Source organism: Symphalangus syndactylus, chromosome 10 (genome assembly GCF_028878055.3).
Source record: "Symphalangus syndactylus isolate Jambi chromosome 10, NHGRI_mSymSyn1-v2.1_pri, whole genome shotgun sequence".
Taxonomy (NCBI): domain Eukaryota; kingdom Metazoa; phylum Chordata; class Mammalia; order Primates; family Hylobatidae; genus Symphalangus; species Symphalangus syndactylus.
The window spans coordinates 9,747,989-9,767,301 of record NC_072432.2 but is presented as its reverse complement, the minus strand read 5'-3'; the positions used below and the strand labels follow the sequence as shown (position 1 = coordinate 9,767,301).

The 19,313-nt window shown below is 37.2% G+C and overlaps 1 long non-coding RNA gene across 1 annotated transcript in view; it reads right to left on the bottom strand.

Moving 5' to 3' along the window:
- Positions 1-2,407: 2,407 nt before the first annotated feature.
- Positions 2,408-19,313, bottom strand: part of LOC129491685 (uncharacterized) — a 32,118-nt gene continuing 15,212 nt past the window's right edge. Inside the window, exon 3 of the long non-coding RNA XR_008660587.2 lies at positions 2,408-4,574. This is a non-coding gene — a long non-coding RNA (uncharacterized lncRNA). The remainder of the gene's footprint in view (positions 4,575-19,313) is intronic.

Here is a 19,313-nt window from a genome sequence, read left to right as displayed (position 1 = left end):
AGTCTTTTCAGAAATAAAATAAATAAATCAATAAAGGAGAAAATGTGACCAACCTATGGTAGCATACTATAAGCAGTGACCCTCTGCACCATGCGGAACTGACCTGAAGAGGAGGGGCGTGATTAGTGTGTACGCTGCCATAAGCTGAGCTACAAATTCATCTCGGGTGCACGTTGGAAAATGCGTTTCTTAGATGTGATGTAAATTGCATGAGTCTTGTAGTATTCTGACAATGCAAAAACCTGTGACATTTTAAAGAATTAAGCAATATATTCACAGAATGAAAACACGTAAGTGCAGCTGCCTATGTGAGAAAGATATATTACAGAATATTCCTGTGAATAGACGAGATAGTAGATGGATGTCTAATATATATGTATATATATATATATATATACCTAAGCCAATATAAATAAACACCGTTCTGCAGGAACATATGTATCTATTTATGTCTTCATAAGTGTCCAGACAGACTTCACATCCCACTCCCTCAGGACACACAATTGGAATTACACAAACAGCATAAGAACCAAATGGGTAAAACCAGCGTTCTCAGAGCTGACTATCATTAATCACTAATGATGTCGGGTCAGTGAATACCTGGCTTCAACAATACAACAGATCATGCGTTCTACAAGCAGACAATGAATTTTCTAAAGAAAAATAACCTCCCTTAAGGGTACAGAGACTCCATAAAGACAAAATGAAGCCGATGATAAGTAATCTGGCAAAAAGATCTGGATGACGACATCAGTGGTCATTTCACTATCCTTGAAACTGATATTTTCTAAAATACATATTTTTTAAATGACAGAGAATCATTAAAAATTGATAAATGTATAAAATACAGGCTACTTAGCCGATATTTTCTTTGGTACATCTCCTTGGGTCTGAAGACATAGTTTAGCAGTTAACCCTTCAGGAGCCATGCTGAGAAAATATCTCTTATGATGAATATCTTGATTTGTTTTACAATTAAAAAGTTAATTTATAGCATGAAGTCTTATTGGGCTGTTAAGACACATGGAATAAATACTAAACTAACATACATGATGAGTTACATTTTGTCAAGGACTGGAGTTGCTGAAAATTATGCAGGCTCCGACTGGGATAACTCAGTCAGCATTTTTACCCTCACGGTAGAATGGAACATCAGTGTTCGCCATCAAAAGAGTAAGCCTAAATTATGATGATGTGACTCGCTATATATGATCTTGGCTTTCTCATTTTACTTTTAATAGAATTCATTTCTTTCTTATGTTTAAAATAAGAAGACAGAATTTGCATGGTTCAAAAAATATACAACCTGCCATATGTTGTCATCTTATGCAATAAAGGAAACCTTGTATGTGCCTTCTATTGTGGATTTTCTATAAAATAGCACTCCCGGCCAACATAAAGTAATATTTGGGAAATTAAAAGTACACATAAAACAACCAATGAAACAAACAGCACATAACCGATGCTAATAAGCCGATTATTCTCTTTCGAATGCAAAGGTAAAAATCACACAGACTACAGCAGATGTGCGTGTTGGGAAAGGTAGAATGAGGATGCTAAGATTTATAAAGAAACATAAGAAAACATTTCCAAGGGCTGGAACTGGGGCATTGCTCATTTGCACTCAGACTAAAAGACAGTTCTAACGAAGCAGCCTGGGTGGGCTGCTTCAAGGAGTCAGCCTTCCTCAGTGTCTGCGCCTCTTCTGACTGGCCTGTCCCAGGGTGGAGTGAGCGGCTCCCTCTTGGTGGCACTCAGACCTGAAGGTGTCAGGTATGCAGGGTCTCAGTCCAAACATACACAGCCTCCTGGTTTCTCCACCATGATTTTTAACTCCTGTCTACCCAGAGCCATTCTACTACTGGGTCTTCTGTGTTTCACACTGACTATCCCATTGGGAGTGGTGGATTGGTGTTACCAGCCTGCCTCCCCAGTGGACTGGGATCTCATAGCTGACCCTCTGTAGATGCTGGTCAGAAGAGTCACCACTGGCTTAAGCCCAAATTCCTGGTCTAATTAAATAGGGACAGATTCACAAGCTTTTTTAGTTCCCACGGTGGCTTTACTATTGCAGCAATATTTCCACAGTGTTCCAAAATAAATACATGACGGCTTACATTTATTAAGTCACTAAGTCCAAAAAAAATTTAAGTATTTCTATCCTAACCACTTAAGGCATCATTGAAAAAATAATACACATAACATAAGTTGAAAGAAAACTAATATTCAGTTTTATTGTTAAGTAGTTATAATTATTCAATAATGGGTGATGTTCACCTGTGGGCATTGCATGACTTCTTGATCCTTATTTCTTGATGCATATTGATTTTGTTATACATAGTTTTATCACAGCAACCAACAAAACCCCCTCTTTGCAAAGATGTGAAGTCACCAAAGGGAAAATTCAACAAATTTTGTTGAATTTATTCTGAGGTTTACATACAGAATCCCAAATGTGGACCAGGAGTGTAACTGTATTAGTCAGGGTTCTCTGGAGGGACAGAACTAATAGGATAGATGTATATATGAGGAAGAGTTCATTAAGGAGTTTTGACTCACACGATCACAAGGTGAAGTCTTACAATAGGCTGTCTGCAAGCTAAGAAGCAAGAAAGCCAGTCCAAGTCCCAAAACCTCAAAAGTAGGGAAGCTGATGGTGCGGCCTTCAGTCTGTGGTCAAAGGTCCAAGAGTCCCAAAGCTGAAGAACTTGGAGTTTGATACTCAAGGGCAGGAAGTAACCAGCATGGGAGAAAGATGGAGGCTGGAAGACTCAACTGGTCAAGTCCTTCACGTTCTTCTGCCTGCTTTTATTCTAGTGGCCCTAGCAGCTGATTAGATGGTGCCCACCCAGATTGAGGGTGGGTCTGCCTCTCCCAGTTCACTGACACAAATGTTAATCTCCTTCAGTAACACCCTCACAGACACATCCAGGAACAATACTTTGTATCCTTCAATAAAGTTGACATTCAATATTAACCATCAAAATAACCTTACATTTAGATTGATCCTACCAAAAACAAACGAAAAAAAAAAAAAAAAGAAAGAAAAACAAAAAAACAAACAAAAAACAGTTTCTTGAGTGTGTCCTGTCAAATCCCTGATGTTTGTACCATCAGTGGGAGCAGAGGATGTGTACTGAGGAGGGGATGTGTTGGAGAAAGAGTCATAATCTTCTTCTGCTGTGTATTTCCACCAATTGCTGCCCTACAGACCCTTCCAGATAAGATATCTTGTGGGGGGAGGTTGCTGTGACCAGCAAGCCAACCCGATAGTGCCCCCATAGACTGGGGCATTTATTTCCCACTCAGGCAATGACATTGTTTAGCCAACAGAGTGGTCCAACTAATGCCAGGATAATCTGAATCACGCTCAAAGCTCTATGGTGATTTCCTTGATATATGGTCTAAATTTAATTCTATGTAATACATCTCATAAAATCTGTGTTTAAAAATACCCTGCCATTTTATCATCCTGCTATCAAACTTGCTGCAAGTGAGCCTCTACATTTTTTAATAAGGAAGCATACTGCTGGCAGTAATACCACAGCAAGAGTCCAGAACACTATGCCAGTGTGCTGGAATTTCTCAGAGGTGCAATTTTAGGCAACAAATGTGTTTGCAGAACCTGAGGGGAAAAAAGCAACCACAGGAAAATGAAAGAGTAAAATTCTTAATACAAGAATGCTTATAAGTTGGAAGCATTGATGGATTCATACCTATGATTGTTAGCTGATTTTTTAATTGTAGAAGATCAAAATAAACATTAAAAATAAAAGAATGAGAATTATGTGAGTATTAGAGAAGCATACTGGATTTATCTGCCGTTCCTGAGTTGGGGGCATAAATAGGGCAGGTAGCAGTTATTCACTAAGTCCCCATTGTCGGGGCGCAATTGCTGCAGAGGTTGTGGGTAAGAGCTCTGTTGTCACATGCGATCTGTCTGTTGTCCTGTCTGTGTATTGTCTCTCAGCAGTGATTAACTCTCAAGAGGATCTCAGGGGTTGTAGCTCAAATTAAAGTATCATAAAGATGTATGATAAGAAAGCAGGAGAAATGAAGAGCCTAATTTCACTTTTGAGTGCCTATTCGGTTACAAGAACTACTCATGGCACTTATTTTTATGTATTGAAACTGAAAAAGAAAAGATATAGATTATTGATCCTAAACTGAGGTGGAGGTGTAGACTCGGCACATTTAATAGTTTGTCCAGGAAAATAGATAGTAAATGGCAAAGCAAGGGTTTCACAAGTGTTGGTTTTATTTGGAGAAGGGTGGGGTCTTTAAATTACTTTTAGTGCTATCGTAAGACTATAGTATAATTCTCTCATGAGAATATTAACATCAAGGTATTAACATACTTTATGAGTAATCAATCACCCAGCCAGCTCAGGCTTTCTTCAACAACAAAAGGGATTTTTACTACAAAGTGATGTCCACGAAGGGTTGGATGAGTCCAGCAGTACATGGAGCTCATCCATGGAGATGCCCCAACCCTCAGCATCTCCCTGGGCTAATGGCTCTTCCTCGTGGCTCCGACAGCACCCGTAACCTTCAGAGGCTGCAGGCTTCCTCATCTATGGAGAAGAAGGAGATGGAGACAGAGAGGCAGAGAGAGAAGGAGGGAAGGAGGCTTTCTTTCTTTATTTATTTCTTTTCAGACACTTTAAGAAATCATTTATTTTTTCCCCACCAAATGCCTAGGAAGATCTTTGTTCCATTTCATCGATCCAAATCCCCTGTGTCCATTTGGGCCATTAATGGAAGATGTGTGCATTTTTTTTTTTTTTTTTTTTAGACTGAGTCTTGCTTTGTCACCCAGGCTGGAGTGCAAGTGGTGCGATCTCAGCTCACTGCAACCTCTGCCTCCCAGGTTCAAGTGATTCTCCTGCCTCAGCTTCCCAAGTAGCTGAGATCACGGGCATGTGACACCAAATCCGGATAACTTTTTTATTTTTAGTAGAGACGGAGTTCTGCCATATTGGCCAGACTGGTCTCCAAATCCTGACCTCAAGTGATCTACCCGCGTTGGCCTCCCAAAGTGCTGGTATTACAGGCTCGAGCTACCGCTCCTAGCCATGTATTATGTTGATAAACAGTTTAAACTTAAACTCGATACCTCATGCCTGAAAGCAATGTTTTAACCAGATTCTCTGAAGCAAATGGACTACTCAGAACCGGGGTTAAAGAATATGGAAACTCTAGCATAAATTAGAATAGGTATCAGAAAAGAAATGGATATTGAAGAAGCAACCACAGGGTCCAATATAATAAAACCAGAAGGTGATCTCCTTATATTAGTACTTATAGTAAGGAATAGGAAGGAGAATGTTAATCATTGCAAACTCTGTAATTTCAAATAATTTTCGAAAAATCAATTTTTAAAGTTTCTTAAAGATTCAGAATAAATGATCCCAACATTTCACTTTTTCGTGTTTTAACAATTAACATTATTCTGATTAATAAAATAAATTCATACCCAATGAAAAAAGAAATTGGAAAATAAAACAAAATTTGAAATTGCCATTAATCTCTGTGCCCAGAGAAAGTCACACGTGACAATTTTGGTGTCTTTCTCTCCAGTCTGGAATATATGCATATCATGTTACTATTTAAAACACTAATTCTTGGCTGTGTTTATGTATCGTAGCTTTTATATTATAATTTCACTAACGCTGTAATTTATCTTTATAACAATTTTTTCTGTGTTTTTCTAATCCCTTCAACTAAATGCTTACTTGATTTTGTTTCCTTCATTCTTCCTCAATAATAGAAAGTTTTAGGGCCATGAGTTTGTTGTTGTTGTGGTTGGTTTGCTGCACTCAATTATAGAGAGTTCTGATTGCTTATATTTTTTACAGTTTTGATTTCCCATTTATCCAACCATTAACTGAATGCTTTACAATATTTAACGACTAGAAATTTTATTTTACTTTTTTTGGTAATAATAACTTTTATTATTATTTTGCTTCAGTATGTCTTGAGTCACTACCAGTTCCTTCTTCATCTATGAAAAATAATATTACTCATTCCTCCAAAAAATGCGTGAAAGTACTAGGATATTACACATAAACTGAATACATTCAGGTCAGCTTTAATCAGAATTATAAAATCAGCAACATAAGAAATAAAATGCAAGATCGTGCAAATTTTAACATTTGTCAAAAAACATAGTCCTCATTGTTTATGTAATGTGTTGGCTTGAACACTATTTTCTCTGCAGAGATTATGATCCCGGTTTTTGTTTCCATTTGCATTTGCTTGGAGGTACATCCTTCTTCCTTTTTCTTTACTGATGCAATTTTTCCCATAGTTGGTATATTCCTTGAGTCATGTTAATATGAGGAAGTTTATACACTCACATATATGTCACCATTTGACTAAGAGCCCCTATGTTTGTTTGTGACAAATTACCATCAGTTAGTATATGTACAATTTATGGTGGCAATGAGAACAAACCTGGGAAGGATATGGTTTGAGGTTTATAAAGTAAGCTCAGCATCGCTTCTCGGCCTTTTGGCTAAGATCAAGTGTATAAAGTAAGCTCAGCTAATGTTGGTTGTGACTAATAAATCAACATCTAATGCTCCACTATCAAATACTAATTAATTCTTTCTTTCCTCCCTCATATTAATTTCGTGTCATTCCAAGTCTTCAGGGGAAAGTGTTTGCAGCTTGAAGCAAGAACACTCATGCCTTGCCAGAGAATTTTATTAATTGCAGTAAGTGCAGTGGCTTTGGAGACCCAAATTTAAAAAAGAAAAATGATTTTGGAAGACAATTCTCCCCTTTGGCAAGTGTGATATTTTAGGATCTCAATAAATCCTTTCGAACCTAATGGAAGTAATTTTCTCATATCTTTTTTGGTACTCAGATACTCTGGTAATCCAATTACTAAGACCCTTATGCTCCAACACTCATATTAAAAGCAACTTCAAAATACAAAATAAAATAAATTCAACAAATTTGTTCAGAGACCTAGTCATAATATGATATTTCACTCTGATGGCAAAGGCTATATTTGCACCTAACTGATATTCACAGAGGGCTAAAATACCCATTTACCTGTTTAAAATTCTGGTAGCCAGCTGAATCTTGTATGTACAATTATAAATACATGTTTTGGATATTTTAATTTGTTCTGAGTTTAGTGATTTAAAAGATCATCTATAAATCAGATGACAGAATCCTTTTTTATGGGGGCAAGGGGGGAGGGTCTCACTCTGTCACCCAAGCTGGAATGCAGTAGTGCAATCAGGGCTCACTGCAGCCTCGACCTCCCAGGATCAGCTGATCCTCCCACCATCAGCTGATCCTCCCACCTCAGCCTCATGAGTACCTGGGACTATAGGCACGCACCATCACATCCAGCTAATTTTCTTTTTTTACTTTTTGTAGAAAAGGGATTTTTCCATGTTGCCCTGGCTAGTCTTGATCTCCTGGGCTCAAGTGGTCCACCCACCTTGGCCTCCCAAAGTGCTAGGATTACAGGTGTGAGCTACTGTACCCAGGCCTGATGGAATCTTTTTTAAACAATATGGTATGGTGAGGAATTAAATAGAAAGTCACATTACTGTACAGCTTTGGTGGTTGATAAATGCTAGGTGAAACTGCACTTTGTGGATTCATCATTTTTTGTGCCAGGCAGAAAATGTGGACACAGATACACTCCTCCTACTTTCTTCTGTGTATGTTATAGAAGATGACAGTAAGTGGTAGAATGGATGGAAGACCCTAGTGTGGTAAATCTTGCTTAAATGCCAGTGTGTGTCTACAATGATACAGGCCCTCTGACTCCTGGACTCAACACTAGGAGTTGAGGAGGGATTACTCCATGGAGAGGCACAGCTTTCTCCAATGTCTTGAGTCAGAAACAGAACAGCTCTGGGTTGTTTTCTTCCCAAACACTAGCTTTTGGGTGTGTCAATTTTTCAATCCTCATTGGGTTTTTTCAAGGAGTTCAGAATTTTAGGGGTGCATGAAAGTTCTTTGACATCACAATGTGATGAAAGCACCCTTTACTTTAGTCTCTGTCAAGATGTGGAATGAACAGGGAGTTCCCAGGGTCTGCTCTTCCACTGGGGAGAGCAAGAGAGACATCCTGTCCAAGGTTGGTTCAGCCACCAGCTAGATTCAGGAGCCCTGACTCCTGATGGAATGGTGAACCAGGGTGGAAACCAGGACATGAAATAAGGCTGCAGAAACTACGTGCTGAAAGGAATATAGTTGTGTGGGGAATCTACTATTTCAACATCACCAGTGTAGCATTTACTGCATGGTAAGAATTAAAGCACCTTTCAAATCTCTTAAAATTTTGGGCAGGGAAAAACACACCTACTCAGCAAATTGGGCTCAGTGTGTGTAAAGCTCAGAGAATAATCCACACTTATAAAAGCTACTGGCAAGGGTCACCATGCTGCTTACAAGACAAGTTGTGAAGGTCACTATAGGCATTCACGTTGCTAGGAACTGTTCACTTTAAAACTAGATGCTCAAATAAATCAATTCTGTTAGAAACCTTCACAAAGGCTGGGAAAAACATAAAGCCCAGATCAATCTTTCCTTTAGGTTGTATTTTAGATTGCTGACATAAAACTATGTGAAAATGTTTCCCCTTTTCCCCATTTCAGTGTGTGTTTTATTAGTGAAGTAGAACTTAAGCGTTCCCCAGACATTATACAGAACTATATATATTGGGTACATGTGTCAGTACCTCTAAATACCCATAGAAATTTTTACTTAGCAACATTTTCATGTTCCTCTCAAATTCCTACAATTATACACGTCAAAACAATTCTCCTTGTTTCTTAAGGGAATTCTCTCTAAATCTAAATGTATTAAGAAAATGTTAGTATTTCCAGCAACTGGGGGTTATATTAAAAATAGAGACTCCAGGGGGAAATTTTGAGCTCAAAAGGTCTCTATCTCATGACTTTAAACTACATTTAGGAAGCAATATGTAAAATACATTGTAAAAATTTCTAGCACATTTTTCGGATCTTTTTATAGCACTTAGCACTACATGCCAGTAATAAATATGTTTATGTCCGTATCATTTCCTCTACAAAGGTATAGGGGCCTACAGTTAGTGTTTTTGATTCATTTTCTTTCTATGCCTCCTGAAGCAGCTTTTCAAACAGTATGTTCCTTTATGTTAACAAGAGGAATAAAGAGCCTTGGTTCATATAAGCACAGGAAAACTGAGCTAACAAAAATTAAATAGTTTTTTAAAATTCGTATCCTCTGACTCTTCGAAAGTTGGATAAATTCTGATGTAAACCCTAAACTTATTTGATTATCTGTTACTGTTTTACCATTGCCACAGTAAAGATAGAGAATATTTCCTTCATCCCACAAAGACTACTCTGTGCTCTCTGCAATCACGCTTTTCTCCTTTCCCAAGCCTACAGAGTCCTTCCTTGCTCTGTCCTCCGTGCATATAGAATACTATTGCCGTTTTTAGAATGTAATACTAATGGAATTTCAGGGCATCCTCTTTTGTGCCCATATTCCTTCACTGAGGAAAATATTTTTGAGATACTTGTCATTGATAAAAACAAGACATTAGCTTTTATTACTGAATACTATTCTATTATGTGAAGAGACCACGATTGGTTTATCTATTCTTCTATAATAGTAACTGGGCATGTAGGTAGATTTCAGTTTCCATTGTTATCTATTAACATTAAGTATTAATCTTAATCTTCTAGTAAGGATAAAACTATTACATACACAGCTTTTATGTACGAGCCTTTATTGACTGAATTTTCCTTTTTTTTTTTTTTCAGTAAATGCCAAGAGGTAGAATTGTTGAGTAATGTACTAACTATATGTTTATCTGCGAGAGAAACTTCCAGATCATCTTTCATTCCCACAAGCAATGTGTGAGATTTTCAGCTCCACATCTTCATAGAACTTTTTAGTAATTCTATGCTGTTTGAATATTTTATTTCAGAAATTCTATTTTTTAGTTGTAGAATTTCCATGTGAGCCTACTTTTCTGTTTCTACTCTTTATACATCTTGTTTCTCATTCATTGGAAACAATGTTTTGATTTAGTTATTAAAAATAAATATAATGGCTGCTTCAAAACTGTTACCATTAATTGAAATGTCTGGTTCATCTCAGGCTCAGAATCAATTGTTTTTCTCTTCTCCTGAGAATGTATTCCATTTTCCTGATTCTGTGTGTGCCTGGTAATTTCGGATTATATCTGTCGTGTCGTGAATATGAATGAGGAGATTCTGGCCTCGTTAGGTTTCTCCAACGGGCATGATTTCCTATGTCTCAGCAGATCATTTCCGGGTAACCTCGGATTATATCTGTCGTGTCGTGAATATGAATGAGGAGATTCTGGCCTCGTTAGGTTTCTCCGATGGGCATGGTTTCCTATGTCTCAGCAGATCATTTCCGAGTAACCTCGGATTATGTCTGCGGTCTCGTGAATACGAATGTGAGGAGATTCTGGCCTCGTTAGGTTTCTCCGATGGGCATGGTTTCCTATGTCTCAGCAGATCATTTCCGGGTAACCTCGGATTATGTCTGGGTGTCGTGAATATGAATGTGAGGAGACTCAGGCTTCCTTAGGTTTCTCCGATGGGCATGGTTTCCTATGTCTCGGCAGATCATTTCCGGGTAACCTCGGATTATATCTGTGGTCTCATGAATATGAATGTGAGGAGACTCAGGCTTCCTTAGGTTTCTCCGATGGGCATGGTTTCCTGTGTCTCGGCAGATCATTTCCGGGTAACCTCGGATTATATCTGCGGTCTCGTGAATATGAATGTGAGGAGATTCTGGCCTCATTAGGTTTCTCCGATGGGCATGGTTTCCTATGTCTCAGCAGATCATTTCTGGGTAACCTCGGATTATATCTGCGGTCTCGTGAATATGAATGTGAGGAGATTCTGGCCTCGTTAGGTTTCTCCGATGGGCATGGTTTCCTATGTCTCAGCAGATCATTTCCGGGTAACCTCGGATTATATCTGTGGTGTCGTGAACATGAATGTGAGGAGACTCAGGCTTCCTTAGTTTTCTCCGATGGGCATGGTTTCCTATGTCTCAGCAGATCATTTCCGGGTAACCTCGGATTATGTCTGGGTGTCGTGAATATGAATGTGAGGAGACTCAGGCTTCCTTAGGTTGGGCATGGTTTCCTATGTCTCAGCAGATCATTTCCGGGTAACATCGGATTATATCTGTGGTCTCATGAATATGAATGTGAGGAGACTCAGGCTTCCTTAGGTTTCTCCGATGGGCATGGTTTCCTATGTCTCAGCAGATCATTTCCGGGTAACCTCGGATTATATCTGTGGTGTCGTGAACATGAATGTGAGGAGACTCAGGCTTCCTTAGTTTTCTCCGATGGGCATGGTTTCCTATGTCTCAGCAGATCATTTCCGGGTAACCTCGAATTATGTCTGGGTGTTGTGAATATGAATGTGAGGAGATTCTGGCCTCGTTAGGTTTCTCCGATGGGCATGGTTTCCTATGTCTCAGCAGGCCATTTTCTTGGCTAGTTTGATCTGCAAACTCTACTCCTTGGGAGGCAGCTCTGGTCTTCGTCCAGATCACTTCATTTTAGCTGAGATATTTTTGAGCTATCCTACACGTGCATGATTTAGGAATCAGCAGGAGATGTGGGTAGAGAGATTTAGATGATCCCTCTTTCTGCTCCTTTTTTTATGGGATATCGTAATCTCCTTGTCTCGTTCTCCCAACCTCGCTTTCCTGTGCCCCTGGTCAAAATACTGGAGGGATCTTCCGTCTCTGTCCCCCCAGCACTGGTCATGCTACACGGACTACTTCGCCCCGAGCAACAAATTTTTATACCTCCTGGTCTTCAATGGTCTCGGAAAATGTGCACGCCCTCCATCCAGTCTATCTGCTCTTGGCCAGCCTACTCCGGTGCCTGCAGGCACTCGCTTTCTGTGCTGTGTCCAGGGTTTGCTATTCCTTTCTGCAGGAAGGTCTGGTAGGGACTTAATTTGTCATACATAGAAGCAAACATTTATCCATGTGGTAGCTCATGTTTTCACTCGTAGGGCATCATTTGAGGAACGGAATTTATTAGTTTGAATATAAGGTACCAATTTCTTACTTTCTGATTAGTACTTATTATGCTGCATTTACCTAATGTATATTATCAAGATTTCTTTCTGCATTTTCTTCCAAAAGTGTCAGTGTTTTAACTTTCTCATTTAGAACCACAATTAAACAGAATTGATTTTTGCATGTGGTATGAGTTATTGATCAGAACTTCTTGCCAGTGAAAACACTATGAGATTCATTTTGACTTTTGAATTTCAATATGGTTATGTAATTATAGCTCAGCATAGTTAACAACATAGAACAAAATCTTAAATAATGCTAGATACAAAATCAATTTCTAAATTTTATTTATGCTTAGAATTAATTTAGATGTCTTCACAGTAGATACAAGACCCAAAAATTAAGTTGTTACCAATTAATCAATCTTTAAAGTTCTGAACTATGTTGGACAGTTAAAATGACATCAACAAAAATGTTTTGAGCAAATTAACTAATCTCAGGCAACTCAATTAAGTGTCTGAAGCCAAGCATATAATTAGAGTCCTCTCCTCTTTGTCATTTAGACTTTACACATTCAGTATGCTTGAAGTAGTTTCTGTTTTATGAATTAAAATAGAATGATCTTTACTTTTCTCCCTTTATGAATGAAGTTCTGACCATTTACAAATTTAGCAAGCAATCTATACATGTTCTTTCTGTTTCATGAAAGAAATAAAATTATATAAAATCATAAAATTAATCTATAGTCTTTCACGTCTCTTTCATGACCATTTTAGGCATCTTCTGTATACAAAACAAGAGATAAAAGGAAAAGGGTAAAAATTAACAATTGAGAAAAAGAATTAATTATAAAAAATTAAAAAATAAAATAATGGTAGATGTGATACAAAGAGTAAACAAAAAACACTTGATTTCTCAAATAAAATGTAAACTAAAAATGTATTATATTTTGAGAAAAAGCTTAGCCTTGTAAAATAATTTTTTATAATATTTACTATGTACCTGCAATGCAGACTCTTAAATCACCTGTGTTTAATTTTACACTTCCTGTGTTACTCATCCCTCTATCCCCTAACTGCAGTGTTTTTCCAAGTGTGATTAATGATGTTAATTGCCCTGCTAGAAGAAAGAGTCTCATAGATTGACAGTATAACAAAGGTGATATAGCTTGGCCCCCAAACACAGATGGTGCTTTGATAGCATTAAATGGATAGTTTATTTGTGTCCATTCTATCTACTGAATATTACATTAATAATCATATTTTAAAAATTCAATTCAAAGCAATATTTCACCAATTTTCATATTTAAAATTTGTTGATACATGCACATTGTCATTGATGACAGAATAGCATTGCAAGTGGGATGGAAAAGTAAAACCAATCAATTATGGTTAAATAATGTGGCCTTGCGCAGTGGCTCACTCCTGTAATTCCAGCACTTTGGGAGGCCAAGGTGGGCAAATCACGAGGTCAGGAGTTCGAGACCAGCCTGACCAACATGACGACACCTAGTCTGTACTAAAAATACAAAAATTAGCTGGGCGTGGTTGTGCGTGCCTGTAATCCCAGCTACTCAGGAGGCTGAAGCAGGAGAATCGCTTGAACCCGGGAGGCAGAGGTTGCAGTGAGCCGAGATCATGTCACTGCACTCTACCCTGGGCCACAGAGTGAGACTCCATCTCAAAATAAATAAATAAATAAATAAATAAATAAGTTGTCATTTGCTGAAAACCTATTTTGCATTGAACCTCATATACGTTTTCCTTTTTTCCCTTGTATTTGTACTTTTCTTCTCAATTTAGTTAAGAAAAAGTATGCCATTATGTTTAATTTTGTATGTCAATTTGACTGGACCATGATGTGTCCAGATACTTGTTCAAACAGTATTTCTGTGAGTGTGTTTTGGGATAAGATTAACATTTAAATTAGTGAACTTTCAGTACAGTGCATTGTTCTCCCTAAAGTGAGTGGGCCTCATCCTGTTAGTTGAAGGCCTGAATAGAACAAAAAGGCTGGCTGTCTTGTGAGTAAGGAGAATTATTTCTGTCTGTCTTTGAGCTGGGACTTTGGTCTTTTTCCATCCTTCAGACTCAAATGGAAACACTGGCTCTTCCTGGGTCTTGAGCTTGTTGGGCTTTGAGTGGGGAACTCCATCATCAATTTTCCATGTTCTCAGGCCTTTGGACTTGGACTGGAGCTGACACCATCAGCTCCCCTAGGTCTCCAACTTACTGACTGCAGCTCTTGGGACTCCCCAGCCTCAAAAATAATGTGAGTCAATTCCTGGACCTGCTTCTAGAGAACCCTGATTAATTTAGTACAGATGGGAACTCATGAGGTACAGAGGGGCATGAGATGGAAGGGGAAATTTCTTATATATCTGGCAAAACAAAGAAGTCAATGTTTATTTGGTGCTGTTTTTAACACCTGGGTGAAAAGGAGAACTAAATTATATGACAATTTTCCTTACTCTAATTCCAAAATGAATAAAATACATAAATATGTGTACTAGTCTGTTCTCACACTGCTGATAAAGACATACACAAGACTGGGTAATTTATAAAGAAAAAGGTTTAATGGACTCCAGTTCCAAATGGCTGGGGAGGCTCCACAATCATGGTGGAAGGTGAAGAAGGAACAAAGGCACGTCTTACAGGACTGCAGGCAAGAGAGTGTGTACAGGGGAACTGCCCTTTATAAAACCATCAAATCTCATGAGACTTATTCACTATCAGGAGAACAGCATGGGGAAACTTTGGCCCCATGATTCAATTACTTTGCACTGGGCCCCTCCCACAACATGTGGAGATTATGGGAGCTGCAATTCAAGGTGAGATTTGTGTGGGGGACACAGCCAAACCATATCAATATGTTATTTTAAGAGTCTATGGTTGAATAATTGTGAGAAACAATACCTTACTATACATATTGCTAATTGTGTATACAGAATTACAATTTTCTTTTGTATTTGGAATGTTGTATGTCAAACAAAACCCTAAAAGTCGAATGTTTGAAAAGGGAAAACTCTGAGCAAATTTCACAATGTGGATTTATTTTAATGCATTATGCATAAATAAAGGATCACATTTCAGGTAGCCAATACATGTATATATTTCAAATAATTTTATTGTAAGTGTTTCTACTCTATGTCACAAGGCAGATGTGTAAGTATGAAACACTCAGCTAAGACTTACTCTAACAGCACTTTATTTTACAGTGTTAGTTTTTATAAATTTGTTACATAATCTATAAATAAGTATGTTCACTTATGCTGTTAGCAAGAATTCTATCATGTACACATTAAAGATTCTGGAAATTTATAATGGCCTGCTAATTGAGAGAGATGTTACAAGTAAATGAGAAGTGTTGGCATTAATCTGGATACTCGTTAATGTTAGCAAAAGGATTAAAAGATGCAAAAATGTTACAGAAAATTATTAAAATATTTTGTCGAGTGTAATAAAAAAGTTTTTCTATTATTTAGTTTTAAAATATTACACAATATTGAAAGATTCAACAGAATATTTATGACCTAGAGCACATTACAGTAACAATGAAACAGCCTCTTTGTCCTTTCATCTGGTGGTGAGCCCAAAATTAAATTCTAGGCTACTAAATCCACAAGTCTTCTGGCTGGTTTTAGCCACATTTTTAATATCTTTATATACCTTTTATATTTTAATTTTAAATTATTTATATAAGTGGATACACAGTACATACTTTATATCTTACTTGCTATTTTCAATAAATTTCATGTTCATAAGGTACATCCATTTTGATATGTGCAATTTTAGTTTATGCTTTTCCCTTTCTTAAAGTAAATAGTGTTCATTCTACTGAAAATAAACATGTGGGTGATTTTCAATTTGAGGTAATTATAAGTAAAATTTTGTGAATGCTCTGTTACATGTCTCCTGATTGACATATGCAAAAGACTCTCTAGAAATGGAATGTCTGGAGCATTCACTTAAATGTTTCTTAAACTTGTTCAGTAACACCAATCAGTTCTTAAAAGTGAAATGTCCCAATTTTAGGTTTCTGTTCCATCATGTAAAGATTTTAAAATTTGTCACTCCTGTCCTCACAGGAAATCAACAAAAAATAAACTAAAAAGAATGACTCTTGCTAGATCCAACAGATACTGAGGTCACAGGGAAAACCAATGCCCTGAAAACTTCAGAGACAAGGAAATACAGAAAATCACAGCTTACCAGAAACAGAAGCCACTAGAGCCATAAGCAGGTAGAAAAATGTAACCCCTGATCAAAGCTAAATGCTGAAGAACGAGTATAGAGTAGCTGAGAGTTAAAACTCCTGGGGACCCAGGCTTGGGGGAGATTAGGGGCAAATGTTTATGTGTTTTGCAAATTCTGGGGTTACCAGTAAACAAATGTAAATAAGAAGTATAATTAGTATGCTAAGAAGAGACCATAAAGTCACATAAATGCTTGATGAAAACCAAAGAAGACACAATAAAAGGTAATATTTTAAAAAGAAACAAAAGCAGGTATAACAAACCAAAAGCAGTAACAATCATGACAGATGCTGAGCCAACTATACCAATAATTACAACTAATATGAATGCTCTAAATACACCAATTAAAAGACAGAGAGTGATAGCGTGGATGAAATGAGACCCAACTATATCTCCTCTACAATAAACCCACTTTAAATATAAAGGCATAGATAGATTGAAAGTAAAATGAAGAAAAATGATATGCCACGCCAACACTAATCAAAAGAATGTTGGAGGAGCTATAGTAGTTTCAGACGAAGTGTAAGTCAGAACAAGGGAAATTATCCGGGATAAAGAAGAGTATTGTATAACTATAAAGGGATAAAATCTTCAAGAAGACATAACTGTCCGTAGTGCACATACATCTATCAACAATGCATCAAAGTATATGAAAAAAAAAAACTGGTAAACCTACAAGGAGAAATAGACAAACCCACTAATAGAGTCGGAGACTTCACCACACCTCTATCAGTAATTGATAACGTCAGCAGAAAATCAGTAAAGATATAATAGTGAAAAAGTACCATCAGTCAACTGGATTTCATCTACAACACATCACACAATTTTCTAAGTTCACATGACACTTTCACCAAGATAAATTTTTTTAACATATTGCCACAACTAAAAATACGTAGATATTAGGTAAGTATGTGTACATTCTTATAAGAATGAATAATCTTTAATATTTGGTTGTAGTATTTGATTAACATATATTAGGTCAATCATGTTTTAACTATTAATTTACTAAATTTTTCTTTGTTTGCTTGATTTATTAATTACCAAACGATCTCCATGGAATCTCCAATTATGACAATGGATTTTTCAATTACTCCTTATATTTCTGTCATTATTTGATTTACATAATTGAAGCTACATTATTTAGCACATGAAAGTATAGGATTGTTACAGTTTGCTGGTGAATTAAATTTAGGTTTTGTAAAATTATTACTTAATTAGTAATTAAGTCTTTATGAGTAATTCAATTTAAAGTTTTGGGCTAACGTTCATTTTATATGATGCTAATATAGCTAGACCAACTTTCTTTTGCTTAGTATTTGCCTCATAGTTGAGTGATAGATCCTTTTTTTGATTCTTTTTCTCTCAATCTTTTCTTTGTCCTTAAAGTTTTAGGTTTGTCTGTTGTAAGTGACATATGGGTTGATCTGCTTGTTTACTTATCCATTCTCAAAATCCTTGTCTTTTTATTGCAAAGCTAAGTGCATTGATATGTATTGTGATTATAAATATATTGAGTTTCATTGCTGTCATATTATCTACTTTATATTTGTCCCATTCTTTTCTGTTATTATTCTTATTTCTGCTTTCTTTTATATTGTCTTTTTTTCACATTTAATTTTTTTTTTTGGCCTTGGAAATTATACATTCTATTTATATTATTTTAGAGTTGATTCTTATACTTGAAATTTTATATGTACAAGGTTCAATATAAATGTCATTAAAATCCTTCAAAATGATATAAGTTTTTTAGAGTCTTTATTTACCACAATCCTGATTCATGATATTATGGCCTAATAGTATGTTACTATTTTATCTTAAAATTTGGATTTTATTATATAAATTATTAGTATTAAATTAATGGTATTTAAGTCTACACACTTATCTACAAGCTTTATTGCTCAGAATTCTATCTGACATGTAAGACTTGTCATCTGGGCTACATTCTTAACGACTAAAGTATATACTATTTGTTTTATGAAAATGACTTTTTCTCTTCTTAAGAGAGAGTTTTGTTGAAAATAAAATTTTAAGCTGATAGTTTCCATTGTTGCCATCTTTTTTTCAAAATATCCTTTGTGGTTTTTATTGTTGTTGTTGTTTTGTTTGTTTGTTTTTTGAAATGAAGTCTCACTTTGTCCCCCAGGCTGGAGTGCAGTGGTGTGATTTCGGCTCACTGCAACCTCCACCTCCTGGGTTCAAGCAACTCTTCTGCCTTAGCCTCCCAAATAGCTGGGATTACAGGCACCCGCTATCACGCCAGGCTAATTTTTTTTTGTACTTTTTTTTTTTGAGACGGAGTCTCGCTGTCTCCCAGGCTGGAGTGCAGTGGCGCGATCTCGGCTCACTGCAGGCTCCACCCCCGGGGTTCACGCCATTCTCCTGCCTCAGCCTCCCGAGTAGCTGGGACTACAGGCGCCCGCCACCAAGCCCGGCTAATTTTTTGTATTTTTAGTAGGGACGGGGTTTCACTGTGTTAGCCAGGATGGTCTCGATCTCCTGACCTCGTGATCCGCCCACCTCGGCCTCCCGAAGTGCTGGGATTACAGGCGTGAGCCACCGCGCCTGGCCTTTTTTTGTACTTTTGGTAGAGACGGGGTTTCAACATGTTGGCCGGGCTGATTTCGAACTCCAGGCCTCAAGTGATCGGCCTGCCTCAGCCTTCCAAAGTGCTAGGATTACAGGTGTGAGCCACCATGCCTGGCTCTGATTAATCTTAATGCCTTAATTTCTCTTTGTTTTGGAGATTTAATGTTTCCGTTAAATCTGAAAAGACGTTTATGTTTTTTGTTTCACTAAGATCTCGAACTTAAATATTCACATTCATTAGACTTCCAGAATAGTTCAGCCGTTCTCCTTCCAAACAGTTCCCCTCTTGCAGTCATTATCTCCTCTCCTTCACATCGTCCAATTAGAATGCTAGGCCTCTCTCTCTATTATCTGTTTCTCTTTTCTTTCATATTTCCCACCTTTTTTTTTGTCTTTTCTGCTATCTTGAAAAAAACTTTTCAGA